Genomic DNA, 16,528 nt, shown 5'->3' on the forward strand with positions numbered 1-16,528 from the left:
TGCAAAGGAGATATGTACACAAATATTGGGCTGCGCCATCAGAGGCGTTGCTAGGGGGAGGGGCTAAGGGGGCTATAGCCCCGGGTCTTTTGGTTGTAGCCCTGGATAGAAGCTCAGCGGATACAACCAAAAGACTAGCTAGCCCCGGGTCCCGACTGTCCCAACATTAGCCTAGCCCCCGATCCTTTCCAGAGCTAGCCACACCCCTGTGCACCATCAGTGCACCCCACTAGTAGGATGCAGCCTGAAAGCACAAAGTCCAGTGCAACGATTTGCTGTATTCAGGTACATACGTATTCAAGAAGGGAACCCCGTCTTCTGTTCACTGTTGCCACTTATCTCTTTGGGGGAGTGGGGACAGCCAAAGGTAGAAGTGGTGTTGGTGGGCAGACACGATATATATATGATATGATATATTTATAACGCGCCTATACACAAGTGTTTCAAGGCACAACGAGGCAAGGGAGGAGGAACAGAGGGAAGACAGACAACAATCTTACTAGGCCAGGTGACATCCAGATCGTGCAAGTGCAGGGAGGTGGGGAAGGGGGAACGTGCGGGGGAAGGGAGAGGGGCCAGTGCAGTACATGGGAACGACAGTGAAATAAATAGAATAAATAAGCAATAAGTAAAAGTGCTGCCAGCTGGTGACAAGTGCAAGTTGCTCAGACATGTAAAGTGTGTCTAACTTGAAGGGGACACGTATGTTGACATTGGCATGCACCATTACATCATCAATGTATTCATGACATTATTAGAATTTCGCTAATTGGGTCATTCAATAACTGGGCCTCTTGATGGAACACTCAGCTTTGCTGGCAGCATGCCACCTTATACATAGTCACGCGCCCAGGTGGACTCAGCTGCCACTTGATTCCGTATGGCTGTCCCGTAAATAGTAGATCAATGAAATATGATGAACTGTTTACACAGCTGCACTCTTCAATCTGGCTACTTTATAAGTAACAACTTAAGTATGCTATGACTAACTACAGAGTTACTTGACTCCTCCCTCAAAGCGCATAGTTTTCCTGAAGCACTACTACATGGTTTAATACAATGTTCTAGTCCCCACCTAACGTACATGAAGACATCACACATCCAGATTTACACGGAATACTCGAATGTGTGGGGCACTTCATTAACATGATAAAGTCCACTTTAACTAAACTACATGCCACATTTCCACATAAACCACAACAGTCACAATAATAAGAGGAGCTTGCATCCGCGCACAGTACTCATTAAATGTTGGCACCAGTTGATATGATAGGTTATTCATAAGGTGCTTAATACCCAGAGGTTTCTAAGAGTGACCCGGGGATGGAACCTGTGGTGCTCCGTAGCGTCTTGCTTCCAAGGTGAGCACGTTGCCCCTGAGCTATCCTCCTGAGACAAACTCTTTTAAAATCTGTTTTAATCTTTTGTTTGTTTGTTTGTTTATTTGTAATGCACGATCATACCCTCGGGTAACAGGGCGCAGCGGTTACATGTATATGCGAACCTTAGTTACAACAGCAAAGTTATTTGCATACAGGTATTAAATGCAAGAAAAAAGATATATACAGGTAATTCCTATTACAGGAGAATGCAAGAAATATATACAGGGAATTCCTATTACAGGAGATTACAAAAAAAATATATACAGTAGTTCCTATTACAGACAGATAAAACAATGGTGAGAATGTAAATGATGCAAGCAACTAGCTGACATCAATGGTATAAGCAAGTGAGGGTGATAGTGGGTGAATGTGTAAGGAGTGCAATATGGTGGGGGGTGGTAGTCCTCACAGTAGCAGCTAGCTACTTGTTGCATTGGTTTTCAGCCACATGATGGTGTTAGTCCTAACGTTTTGATAGGGGAGGTCAGTTCTCAAAGTAGGAGGTAGGGAGTTCCATAATTTGGCTGCTTTCACTGGGAAGCTGTTGCCACCTATTGTGGAGCGATTGAAGTTGGGAATAGAGAGGCCGTCTTTGTAGGCTGTTCTGGAGGGTCTCAGGGAAGTCTGTCTGTGGAATCTGTCAGCCAGGTAGATAGGTGCAGGGTTGTTAAGAGATTTGTGTGTGAGTGACAGAGTTTTAAAGAGAATTTTGTAGTAAGTTGGGAGCCAATTGTTCTGTCTGCTACTCTCAGAGATGTGATCTTTTTTAGGGATACCTAATGCCGCTCTAAGGGCGTTATTTTGTAAGGTTTGGATTTTTCTGGTGATGGCTTTGGTAGGCCCTAGATAGAGGGCATTAGAATAGCCCAGGGGAGACAAGATGAGGGGAGGGCTCTAGTCAAGATCGTGCAGCAGTTGTCAGATAAAAATGGTTTAGATGTGTGGATCAATTTGCACGTATAGGCCATGGAGGATGCTAAGGAATTAACCTGTTTGGTAAATCAGAGCTTTGAGTCTAGGTAAAAGCCAAGCGTTTTTACCTCATGTCCTACATTGAAGCTATTACCATCAATTATAAATGAAGAGTAATTAGGGCCTAATTTGCCCAGGATGATGAGTTCAGTTTTGTCATCATTCAGGCATAGTCCATGTGTGGCCATCCATGCCTGGATGATGATATACACTCTGTTCACCAAGGCCAAATCCATTTCATAATCCCCAGAAAGCGGGAAGAGGATCTGGGTGTCATCTGCATAGTTAGTGTAGGTGACACCGAGATGATCCAGATCATCGAAAAGGGGCTTGGTAAAAATGTTGTATAATGTGGGCAAGACACAGGAACCCTGTGGCACGCCACAAATGATTGGTATGGGGTTAGAAGCTGCTGTGGGAGAGAAGACGCTCATGGTTCTGCCATTTAGGAAGGATCTGATCCAGGTAATTGCTTCTTCAGAGAAGTGAGTGGCTGTGTTAAGGTGATTACAGAGAATATTGTGGTCGACCAGGTCGAATGCGGCCAAGAGGTCTAGGAGGAGTAAGGCGGCTTTGCCATTGTCTCTAATCTCATCAATTTGGGACTTGAGGTAGATGAGTGCTGTCTCGGTTCCATGTTGTGGACGGAAGCCTGATTGTCTAGATCCTAATAGATGGTGTTCTTCCAAGTATTTCTGGATTTGTACATAGGCAACCATATCCAGGATTTTTAGGAGAAAAGGTACAGTCGTGATAGGCCTGTAATTAGTCGGTGTGGTAGGGTCAAGAGTGTTTTTTTTTAAAGAATGGTAGTACCCACGATTGTATAAGATTAGTGGGGATAGTACCAGTGGAGAAGGATGGGTTAATAAGCTTCGTAATGAAGGGAGAGAGCAGCATCCTTGATAAGCTGTGTAGGACACAGATCGCCCTGACAGTTAGACGGTTTCAGAGACAGAATGATTCTTTCCACTTCAAGGGTTGAAACTTTGGTGGAGTTAAATCGGGTGGAGTCATTGGTCGTAGTGCTCTCAGTTGTTTTCGATGGGAGCGAGTTGTTTAAGGAGGTCCTTAAAGAGCTTGCAAACTCTTTGAACAGACTAATGTTTTCCATGAATCTGTCACCAGACCTACTCAATACTTTAACTAATTAGCTTTATATATATGCCTCTGCTCAATGTTGACTGCACTACTTGTGCTGCGCTCTTTTCTAGGCACCAACTGGATGCCATGACATTTAATAGATAAGCCAGCATTCCCTCCACCTACCTTCCAATTCATATGGAGATTTGTCTGTGAATACATGGCATGGTATTATAATGGCCATTACTTTCTATTCTCTGGAGAATGTATATTAGCATGTACGGATCAGTAATGTCATCATCTCAAACAATCAGAAGGTTTGAAATGTAGTCAATAACTCGTGACATTGACTGCATTCCAAACATTCTGACTTCAGAAGCAGAAAGGCAATTCCTCAGAAAGATTTCTTTCTCCAAGATACTCCCACTCTGCGTGAATCCTTTTTCACCGCACCTTCAGCATGAGAAACAACAAAGTGAAAACATGAAAATATGCTTTCAATTTATTTTAGAGAAACTGTTCACTTTACATTCCACCTAATTCATGCACTTGCACACATTGTTGCAGTTCAACGAAGTTTACACTTAAAATGCTTGTCTTATAAAAACCCTGTTAAATAGTTGTCAAATAAATAAACCACATTTTATATACTATCACCTTTTGAGCATTTACTTCACTCACTATTATAAAAGTAATCTTTTTTTACTTCACCACTAAAACTCCAAAACCTATTGTACTAATACCATAACGTGCTGATAGTTTTATAGCCCTTGGGAGAAGTCATTACAGCTTTGGATAATGAATCTTCACTAATATGGGGGGTCATTATCCCACAGTTATGACCATTCTTGTGATCTATAAGAAGCTGCATTCAACCAAAGTCAGGAGAGGCGCTGCTAGTGCAGACCCCTAGCCCCCTGCTGCCCTTAGGCTTCAACCTGATAATTGGATCCTTGAAAAAGGAGCAAAACACCTCTATAGCACCATCAGTACTTTTCCCCTCTTTCCTCCCAACAACCCCTCCCTGCACAGCCCCCACCCGCCCTCCCTGCCTTGGATTGGATACCAGCAGATGAGGGGACCCACAAAGGAAGAAGAAAATGGTCGAGGACTTGGCTGCCCCTCTCAGAGACACTGCAGTGGATTGATTTGAGGTGAGGCCATGCTACTGCAGACCCTGAACCATGTGCTGCCCTTAGGGTGGCATTTCCCCCTTGGATCCTTGAAAAAGGATTGCTACACCATAAAAATGCCATTGGCGCTCTTCCCTCTTACCAGCCCTTCCTGCACCCCCAACCCCCACAACTTGTATTTGATACTAGTGGGTCATGGGACCCAGAAAGAAAAGCCATAACTAGAAACTCTAGGGCAGCCTTGCCCGGGCAGCCGGCAAAGTGCTCAGGAAAAGGGTACCTTTTCGGCACCTTCCATCTCCTGTTTGCTTGTTAGCCCTGGGCACCTCTGCCAGGCCTCGTCCTCTGGTTAATGCAAGAATCACCTAAGGAACAACGATTGTTATACTTTTAGTACTGATGTAGGGCAGTATTTTGAATCTTTTATTTTAATTTTTTTATGAATTCGTTTTCGTCATTTGAACCTTTCACATAACTCGTGTCATACAAGAAAATATCATTTGTCATTAGAATCATAATCACACTGTACTAAAATTCCAATGTTAAAACTCCCAAATGTGAAAATTCGGAATACTATTCTTATACAATCACATATTAAAATCATCATAATTACTCCAATAAAAACTACAATAGCAAACAACCTTGATAGTCACATCATCTCAAAGGCACATTCAACATTTCTAATGGAATAAGCATCGTTATAGATAAGTTCTGTATTAATATAATTGCACCCCTTAGGATTTAATTCATATATCCAACTTGGAGTCCACTGTGTATATGAGGTCCTTAAGATTCTAATTTCATATTATCTACCTTTGGTACTGCGGCATACTTTTCAATCTAGTTCCCACAATATAGTTTTTTGCTAAATTCCCTTCTCAGAGTCACCCAGGAGAACCACGTTTAAAAATGTTACCACTGCAAGTGGACTAACGTTCATCCCAATCAATGCCAGATCGGCTGCAAAAGGCTGCCACAACATGTATGACCTAATATCCTCTGAAGGCCCCGACATCCCCTTCATCAGACCCAGCTTCTCCTCCACCCTCCCACAGCCGGCCTTTGCTGCCTCTGATTGTCTCTCCGGGTCATGAAACCCGGAACACCCATTGTTAGGGAGAATTCTCTGTATAGGCTAATTTCCCAAACCTAGTGAGTCCCCCAGCTGCTTTGCTGGATTTTTGGGGTTTATTTTTTTCTCCTGCTAAGAGTGAGATTCTTTTTCTCCCACGCTTAGGCATGATTTGAGAAAGTCCTTTGACTTTGTATAGTGTTTTATGGGCTATGGGGTCTTTTCCTCCATAGGGCTTTATGTGTTTTTGGTAAGTGTGTTACACAGCACCCTCAGTGCAGTAACACAGGGGTGTCATAGTGACCCCCAAACACAGACTCCATACCCTGGGACTGACTACTGTCTCCCAGGGCATGTAAAGTCACCATTGACTTTACTAGTCTTAAATTGTGAACAGAACCAGTACAAACCATCATATTGTGGAAGTACAGGTAGGGGTAATTAGATTGCCCCTGGGTCTGTTTTTCAAGGGGGCACTGTGCAGTCCCCCCTCGTCGAGTTTCTGGCTGGTGGCAGTGGTTACCACGCAAAATATTCCACCGGAATATTTCCTATGGGATTTTCCCATTCATTTTAAACGCACCACTTTTTTGGTGCAATGTTAAAGATACCGCCGGGTTATTTATTTAATATTTATTCCCTGGTTGGGTCTTTTTGCCAGGACTCGGTTTTAAAATGGCGTTTGTGTTCGCCTCTGCAACTCCAACCCAAGTCGAGCCCTTAGTTCCACTTTTGGCGGGCTTCTGCACAGAAGCCTCCAAAAGTGGTGCCACTCTGTCTGGGTCTACAAAATGTGTGGGAAGGGGGAATAGGCACCCTGGACTGAGTTGCCTCGGCAACTCAAGTCACACTCTTGTGTGATTGGCCCAGTGGTGAGCCGCCCAGCTCACCAATTAGCATGTTTGAGTGACAGCTAGAACTGGTGAATGGGGCTTTTCTGCATAAAAGCAGGGCTTTGGGGACTGGAACTTCAGAAGTCGCCACAGGACCTAAAGAATCCAAAGAGGGAGAAGCTGAGCCGACCTGCAACGATGACACCACCGGTGGAGCCCTGCTGAACCGATTCACCACTTCCCGACGACAGAGAAGATCTTCATCCTGGAGAGTCTTCTTCCTTTGAACTGGTGGGGTTAACCAGTTTGCCCTCTTTTCGCCTTCCTGGAGCGTCTCGGGGTCGAATCGCCCGTGCCAAGCACCCCGGCGGCCGGATAGCCACGCTTCACTACTACCGCGAATAAAACCGGGAAACTCTGCGGCTGGTTTCTTCCCTGGCAGTGCAACGACCTCCAGCTTTCCTCCACGCTGGAGCTTTCTCACCATTTCAGGTACTGTGTCCCGCCTGGTCTCCCTTGCAACAGACTGTTCAAGGTGTCCCCTAAATCCTTGACTCTTTATCCTGGGGTGACCACGGACCTGTTAACTAACTTTTCTGAACTGATCCAACTCCTTTTGAACTATCTGCACAGACTTTTAAAGTGTACTTCAACTGTGCGATCTTGGGCACATTCCGCCTCCTCTCTCCAAGAGTGGGCCTGGCCTATGAACTTTTTGCTCTACAGTAGACTCTGCCTTTCGTGACTTGCTGTGGTTCTTTTAAAAGTGTTGGTATTGTGTGCTTTCCTAATTCTGCCTTTTCCCTCCCTTTTAAAATAATTATTGGAGTGTCATCTTGGTTAAGCGCTCACCTCTGTATTGATAATAAGTGGTGTTCTTTTCCTAAGACTTGTCGAATAATTAATCAGGGAGGTGTATATATTTCTAGTGACTGTGTTTGAACTTGCTTGACATATTAGTGCCAGTGTATTTTTACAAGTGTGTTTTTAAATAAATAATTATATACTTTTATACCAAAGCTCTGGTCAGTGTTTGCTTGTACTACTGTATTTTTGTACCTAATGTGTATACTCTATATACTGCCTAACTCTTCTTGAGAGAAGTCTGACTGCTCAGCCACAGCTACCAGGTAAATCTGGGTGGTACAGACTGCTACCAATTGGGTTTACTGCCAACACCTGTAGTCTTAAACTTGTTTGCAGTGGTCCCTAAGGGAACTGCACAGGTTTCTGCCTAACATGCATTTGAGCCAAAAGGTCAAGGCAAAGTGCACCTCCCTGGGCCACTCAATCACCTGCTTGCCTGTTCTCCAAGGCACCACAGCCCTGCCAGGCCCCAACCACGGTCTGCTGCAACAATAAGGTACAGGACAACACATTTTGTGCGTTTTAGTACTATTGTAGGTCTGTAATTCGAATCTAGCTACTGTTTAGGTCCACAGGGATAGCACCTTGCAAGGGTGAGTGTAAAAACCAGTGCGTGCCATGACTCAGCGTGATTGAAAAGCAGGCGGCCATCTTGAGAGAGGTCCTGTCCTGCTGTGTAGTGAATGTCTAATCTGTATACCTGTTGGGGCACAGGTCCACTAAGCTAATGTAACATTCACTTCAAATAATAAGCGTGGCGGAGAACTCATCAGATATAAAAATAATGGACAATGGCAATCGTAATGTTTATACAGATGGCCACGACGCGAGCTCTGTTCCCCAAGCAGTCGCACGCGATTGAGGAATCTTTGACCTATTCATTTGAAACGATCGTGTAAGGAGAATTACTATTATTAATTATGCAGGATGATTCCAGTGAAATGGTTCTTTACTGGTTTGATACTAAAGTGTGCATTGTTATTACACAGGCTACGAGTGAGCAGGCATTTCACTTCACTTGAAACACGCTCTAGATTTGCCGGTCATTGATTTTATCTGGTCCACTGGACTGGCACACAACAAGTTATCACAGTACATGGGTGTTATGGAGAGTGGTCATTGGCAGTTGTTCACATTTTCTTACGGGATCACAATTTTTCTTTATCAACATTAAACATTTGCAGTAAATTGTATAATTCACGGCAATGGAAGTGGCATGTGTTTAAGCATCCAAATATTGAACAGGATATTTAAACATTTACAATGATGAGGAAACATGTGCTAATTAAACATGCTATGAGGTTGTGTATGGCAAGAGGTTATGCTAACTGGACTCATCCTTTTTTATTGTTTTGTTATCTATTATGTTTCCTTACATATTGTGGTCTTTGTATGTTTGTTATGTGGCCTACAGGTATAATGTTGTCACAAATTATTGTTGAATATGCATTTGTATGTTTTGCCATGCACATGGTAGTGTACTTTATTGTGTGACTGTCATCAGATGAGAACAAATAAACCCCGAAGAAGGACCAGTTTGATCTGAAATGCATTGGTCTGACCAAGCATCTACACTACACTTTTGACTAATTAAAAAGATTGAAACTATTTGGCTTTCTCATCAACTTTATTTGACGAAATGACCAAAATGCAACAAGGATACAAAATTGCCTATTAATGAGAAATGTAACAACATAGTGGTCTTTAAGGTGTGCAACCCACACCAAAGGCTATGGAGCCTAGGTCTTTTCATTCAGCTTATTCAACTTGAGTGCCCGGTACGGAGGCACATCCTCTTGAGTCTGCACCCCACTTATATTTTATTACTATCAATGATTGATAGATCTAATGTAAAGTAATCTAACACGCTGTGCCAGCTCAGTATCTAAAGATAACAGTACCTTTTCTATTCTATATCAGTTTTGTTCAAAGGTTTTTGTCAATACATATGTATGTTTATTCTCTAAGATCTTTGACCGTCATTGAGGATTAAGTACATCTCTGCTCTTTCCACTTTGTTTCACTCCCTAAGCAAAGAAGCAATGACTGTAATAATTCCCTGGATACATGGTTGAATGTGTTCCTCAACACCTTGCATATTCAATTGCTTTGAAAATCCTCATTCTGGATGTGAATATGGCGGAAATGAGAAGAAGCTTCCGGTCTCTATCGTGTCGGCTTTTGAGGCAAGATGACGAAGGGGACATTGTCATTCAGTAAACGCCGTAATAAAACGCACACACTGTGCCGTCACTGTGGATCCAAGGCGTACCAGCTCCAGAAATGTACCTGTGGCAAGTGTGGCTATCCCGCTGAGCGTAAGAGATCGTAAAACTGGAGTGTCAAGGTGAAGAGGCGCAGTACCACTGGTACAGGCCGTATGAGACACGTGAAGGTTGTCTACAGTAGATTCAGGAATGGATTCCGCGAGGGTAAAACACCAAAACCGAAGAGAGCGGCAGTTGCAGCATCCAGCTCGTCCTAAGATTTTTTGTTAAATAAAGTTTGCTGCACAAAAAAAAAAGAAAATCCTCGTTCTTTTTTGCAAGTACAAATGATCAGTGATGGTCAAATATGTCCACTTGTAGCTTTCTAGATTAATTCTGTTGATGCCTAAATCATTATGTACGCCTTATTCTAATGAATACTTCTCTCAACTGGGAAACATACTTATCTCATATTTAGCCTAGACCCACATGAGTATTTGTTTAGTATTGAACAGCCCAATCATTTTTCCGAATTTCTTACACCAAAATAGTCGAGGTGCTTATGAAATCTGCAACACATTTCAAAATGTAATTTAGTAATATGTTTATTTCAGAGGAACTGCATGTGAAATATTTACACCGAAATCATTTGATACAAAATGATGACAAATATATCCTTCTGTACTATACAGCATCACAAAGAATGTGTGCACGTTAATGTACATTGATCAGATAAAAGAAAATGAAGGTACAATTAAAAAGCTAAAACCTACGTTTATAAAAGGTTTGCGCAAATTAAATTGGGCATTTTCATAGATCTTAATAGTGCCCAAAACTATCCAAATACCTAGCAATTAATGAAATTATACATGTTGCCGCCAGAAGGGAACAGAAAACATTTCTCAGTAGTGAATCATACAGCATCACATTCTGACTATTTAAATCACTGCAGTATAGTTACCCATGGCAAAGATATGCACATTTATACCCCATTTTCCTCATTTTCCTAACTCTCAATGAGCTAAACCGAAGCACGGTAGTATGTCAAGTTAGTGTTTATGTTGAAATGTGGCGTGCACATGTGATAAGTATGTATCCCACTGAGCCTGCGTAGTTTAATTGTTTTGCTGATAAAAAAAGGCCTTTCTTAGCATGCAAGCTAATTAATCTGTTGGGAAAATGTAAGTAATGCCATAGGCAAACATCTCCCAACGAATTCCTAACACCTGGACACCATGGAACTACATTTGCAGAAGCAGTCGTAGGAACATTGGCCACAATATTCATAGATGGCCTGTGCTCTGCGTAAATCCAAAAATGCTCGAAGGTATCACATATGCCTATTTAAAAACAGGAGCTCATTGCTTGTAGATAAAGTTATTCCCTCCATGTGTTTAAGGAATGTATGCCATGGATTTTATTTTTTTACAGTTGCCGTAACCCATACCTCTCTACCATACGTAGCAGCCCCTAGACATTTCGCTCTTTAAGCAGTTCCATTACTTAGCCTGGGCATGTAGGATTAAATAGTATTAGCCCTTGGGGAGCCTGTTTATTTTCTACAGCTGGATTCTCCAATTTATCCTAGCTTAGACCTCTTATAAAGCACATTTTAAGGTAGAGAAATAGTGGACAATTTCTGGCTTTTACAGAACACTCAATAAAGTCCCTTTTACAGCACATTTGTGACCTATACCCAAGATGTTTGATTTCCTTGCATTATGGCTATGTACATCTGACCTCACCCATCCTCAACATGTTCTAGAAAGAGAATGGAGTCAATTTGAAGTTGTTAAAATATAACGATGCCATCCATTACTAATTAAGCAAGAATAGAGCAAATGCTTGTCTTAACCATAGCTAGAGATGTCTTAGTAAATTGCTCCAGAACACCATTAAAATAGAAGGATCATCACCACCTTCCTCATTATGTATGTTTTTAACACAGTTAGACCAACACCCAGCAGTACAACCAAAATATATAAAACAAATAACATATTACAGAGTTTTTAATATTGTTGGTGCTAACACGAACGAGGCAAGAACAACATTATTTAATGGTTACATTCAAGTACTGTAAATGGATTAACACTGGATATAGCCATAACTAACAATGGAATTAAGCTGATGTCAGATCACACATTGGAAATTTAAAAATAACATGCTTGGCCATGAGCTATTTATATTTAACCTAAAGCACAAAAAGTGAAAGTGTAATGCCATTACAGATATTCATTCATTTTCAATAACATTGCTACATCCTTAGGCTTAAAAGCTCTAGGAATGATGTGCCTAGTACTTAAAAACATGTTCTTGAACTATACTTGGTTATTAAGAAAGACATATCTTGACTCAACTCTAGTTTGATATGTAGAACATAATACACTGATAAATATTGATAAAAATATAAATAATAATTGTTCAAAACAATCTTAAGGAATGTTTCTAGTGGCCCGAGTCACTTTTTAACAGCCCTAGTCACCTAGTATCAAATTGTTGATGGTAATGATACTGTTGGAATCAATACATTACACCTATTACTGGGACAAAATAAACAAAAGTATATGATTTCAGCTAATTACATAATGCAATATGGATCTACACTAGTAACATTGAAGATGTAATCAAGATATTAATCACATATTAAACACATTGAATAAATCGGCAGGCCCTGGACCAAATACTCTTTGCAATGTACTATTGGGGCAGAATCCTACTATGTAGGGACACATATTGCATACATTGTTCAAATGTATCAGTCAATGTGAAAGTTAACATGCTAGCTGGTTGCATAGCATTATAGTACCTGTATGTAAACCTGGGCTTAGATCAGACCCAAAAAGCTACAGAAGGCTTGAAATGCTTGATGAAGCAGCTAAAGTGAATTCTCCTAAATGAAATGATCAATAGGATGGAGAGACATGTCAGTCTCCTATTTACTCATACAAGACTTTGCCTCTGGTGACTAAAAGACCAGGCTAGGGACACCTACAATCCCTCCGTAAACTTAGCATTGACTTATTTTAGTGCTGCCTTCAATATGGTGCAAGATAACTTGTTGGGGCAAAATTATGTAATTAGCATATACCTTCCGGCTTGCTGAAAATGATTATGGGTTTGCATAAGAACACACCTTTGGGTGTCTGATTGTGTTAATCTAGCAATTTAAGCAGTTCAATTGCTACATTTGCAGATCTCAAACAGCGATCTGTACGGACCCCCACATTATTCAACTTATATTTGGCAGACCATTCATCTGCATGTAAATCTGATGAATTTGAAAGATAACCCTTTGTTGCAAAAGGGTGAAACTCTCCTGCACTCCTATACGGACAGTGCCCGCATGTATCCTTTATCGGTTCTAATGATCAATTGTTATTGCATAAAGTACCATTTAAGATATTGAGATAATTGCAACTTCTAGCAGAACATTTTCAACAAACTTAAGGCATGTATGTTACTGTTTTTGTTCCAATAAATCTCAGTAGTCACAAATATCTATTACAAGAATTAGACAGTGCACTATTTTAATCAGGTCAATCATATTAGACATTAGTAGCATGTCCTTATTAACTCAAGAAAACAGTCTTGGCATAAAAAGGTACTAAAAAATCAAATGTTCAAAGCAGTAATAGCAGTAATACAGTGTAAACATAAAGTTCAAGTATAACGTTTGTTGTACTCATATGATTTTCAATTAGAGGTTCAACACTAGCAAGGCCATCAGGATATCCCTGGCAATTCACAATCTATCGGTTCTGCATCGTCTCCATGTGGTTCTGAATAGACTTGTGCATAGCTCCTATATTCTACAGTGTTGTCCTTTAATTCTTTAATTTTTATCAAGGTCCAGAGTATACTTGGAATGATGTTTTATAGTTGGAGCCAACGCGTTTCGAACTTGGAGAAGTTCATCTTCAGGGCCTTCAAGTTATCTATTCCAAAAGGTAGTGTCCATTCTGTGTGTAAGACAGAAATGGGCTTCATTATACGAATTTAGCGTGTCTAAAGTCGATTTGTTACATTGTTATAAGACTGTATACTTCTTCAAATTATATTCGTTTGATGTCAATCATAAGTTTTAATTAACTAGGTTAAAGGAGAGATACTCACAACACGGGCGTGCGTGATTTCTCCAAGGTGAGTATTGTGTAGGAGATTGTCTTGTCGATGACCCACTGGGAGTGTTTCAAGGTTCTGAGGAAATAAAGTCAGTATCAGCCGGTCTATAAATGTAAAACGCTGTGATTCAGGCTACGGTGTCGATATACCTTATATGTATGCTTTTGTGAAAAGCCAACCCCAATGAACATTACATTTCAGGCTTAAAGAGAAGCCCATTTCTGAGCACAATGTGCATTTGCTGGAGCCATGGAAAGACATCTTGTTTAAGTGTTCAGACAAAGCTTGTTTTGCATTCTTTCAACAGCTGAGAGCATGGTCTGTCGGCTTCTCGTGAGAAACCGGAGATTTACAAATTCAGTGGCGTCCGCTAGCTGCAATGGCCGCGTAGCTCTGGGGTTCTACTGACGGTAAACATCTCTGGAAAAATACTGGATTACATTTTAAGGGAAAGACATCACACAGACAGAGAAAGAACAAGTCACTTTTAATTTTGGCTGGGCTGATGTAAGCAGACGTGCTCTGTCAGCCTGTTCCCGTTGGCAAGTGACTCTCTTCCAACCTGGGGGTGCCAGTATTGCGATTTGGTAGAGATGATGTGTTTTAAAACAACGCTAATGGTGATGTATTAAAATGTCTGCTTTTCTTTCTTTCTGTGTTTTGATTAGAGATAATAAAGAGGGCCGGATAAGTGTCCATTTTAAAATTTACATGGAGTGTTGATTAATTCTTGTGTTCCAATAAGCACCCTGCCTTCCTACATTGGGGAACCCCTTAATTGAAACCGATATATAAAGTGCTAAGATTGGGGATGGCAAAACACTACATCTATCTTTGGGACAACATAGACAATGATTTAAAATGGAATAACTGAGTGGCAAAGGTAAGCTGTACTGTTAAACAACATCATGCAGCTATCAAGCTTTCGCAGCACAAAGCTGAGGGTATGTACATCTTAAAAATGCTGGCTATAATGGGCAACATCTGTATAAAAAAGATATTCGGGTTCCAATTGAGTTTACCTGCACAGAACATAAAATATTGACCTGCCATCAGTGGCATAATGGTTATGCTGATATTTTGATGCATTAGGTATGGGAGAATTATTTGATTAGCATCACACAACACAATGATCTGGAAGCTTATATCTGACTGTAAATATTGGAGCAAGTGTGTCAAAGTAAATGTTGCCAACGACATTTGAAATGTGTCATAAGGAACATAGGGCTGCAAAATCCCACTGTTGGTTATAAGTATAATTTGGAAATAGGTCTTCATCCCATAAAGTTTGATGTATATTTTGGATTGCTGCATTTATGGTTACATTTATATTTTAATGAGGAATTAAAGCAACACAGGGAGATGCTACTTAAAGATTCTGAGGGACGCAAGTGGAAATGGCTTAAATATATTAAATCATTATTATCTGATTTAGGATATGCTAGTCTCTGGGATGAAACTTGTATCTTTTCTTGCAAAACATGAATGGATTTTAAATCATCCTTTAATGCTTGGGTAATTTCCGGAATGGTGTCTGGAAGGTGGCGAAGGACAAAAAGTACATTACCTGCCAATTAAGGAGACATGGGACTTAAAATCCTATTTCACTTGGGTGATTAAGCCTGCCCATATAATTGTTTTATCAAAATTCTGATTGGATATTTTACCTCTTTTTGACTTGACATCCAAATGGACTAATTGTTTGCCAAAGTACTGTCCTTACTGTGTAAAGGTGGTAGAATCAGTTGTATTTTAGAATGATTAATTGATGTTGCATGATCTATTGTGACCAGCTGTGCTATAAGGACACCTCTTTGGTCCTCATCACGAGTCAGCCGGTAAAATGACGGTAATTCAATCGTGCCGGCAGAGACGTTTGTATGGGAGGGCAAAAGGGGCTCTTGCCCAGGGCACCCACCTTGGAGGGGGCCACACAAGGCTAGCTGATCTGAAGAAGTAAAATCACATTGTTCACCAGTCTTAAATAGCACACGTCAGGATATTTTATGAGGTGCTGCTGAGGCTCTAAACCCATTGCCTTTCTGTTTTGACAAGTACATTCTGCCTTGATCAATTCATCATGTATTGCTTTCTGTGGTCACTGTGGTATACATAGTTTATGTGCTCCTTATGGCACAACTCTGTAGCATTCTTTCCTTCCTGTGGGAATTAAGTTGATCATGTGCAACAGGCGATGGTGAAATGCATATTGATAAATTGAGAGCCACAACGGTTCAGTAGTTAGCTCAGTGTGTGAAGCACCCATTGCAGAGATATGTGTTCATATGCAAAATTAGAATATCACATCCCAGCAAGGCTGGCTGAGCCTTTCCTATGTTTGAGGTTTATAAACCTGCACCAGATAGCGGTTGCTATATCATCCCCATGGTGAAGGTCTAGACATTGGTTTGTTCAGATGGGGTGCTGTAAAACCTAGGCAATCGCCTCCAACAATGGCATAAACTGTTAGTCCAAGAGGTGAATAAGTATCCAAATTCAAGACTATGGAACGACCGCTTTCATGTTTGTATCCTGGATTTGCCGGCAGACGATACAGTGATCCTGGTCAAATCATCCAATATATTTTACATTACTGTGCTGTCTTCTGTGAGGTTTGTCTTCTTGCATGCTGCTGGTATCGTTTAGCCCATTACTTGATCTTTCTTCTTATGTATGCCATTTGGGTGGAAGGGTTGGTAGACAGAAGAGAGCGGACCATATGTTGCAGGCCTAAGCCAAACATATTTTAAGGGCTGCTTGTTTGACACAAAAAACGGTTTTCTTTTTGATAAAAGTCAAAGGTTTTTATGCACGTTTATAAATGAAAATGTCACAAGCCATTGTTTTGGAAGTATTT

At 41.0% G+C, this 16,528-nt stretch overlaps 1 pseudogene; it reads left to right on the top strand.

Moving 5' to 3' along the window:
• Positions 1-9,475: 9,475 nt before the first annotated feature.
• LOC138566079 (large ribosomal subunit protein eL37 pseudogene) lies at positions 9,476-9,860 on the top strand (annotated as a pseudogene).
• Positions 9,861-16,528: the final 6,668 nt, after the last annotated feature.

The sequence above is a fragment of the Ambystoma mexicanum genome, chromosome 2p, assembly GCF_040938575.1.
Source record: "Ambystoma mexicanum isolate Mex_15411 chromosome 2p, UKY_AmexF1_1, whole genome shotgun sequence".
Classification (NCBI taxonomy): Eukaryota; Metazoa; Chordata; class Amphibia; order Caudata; family Ambystomatidae; genus Ambystoma; species Ambystoma mexicanum.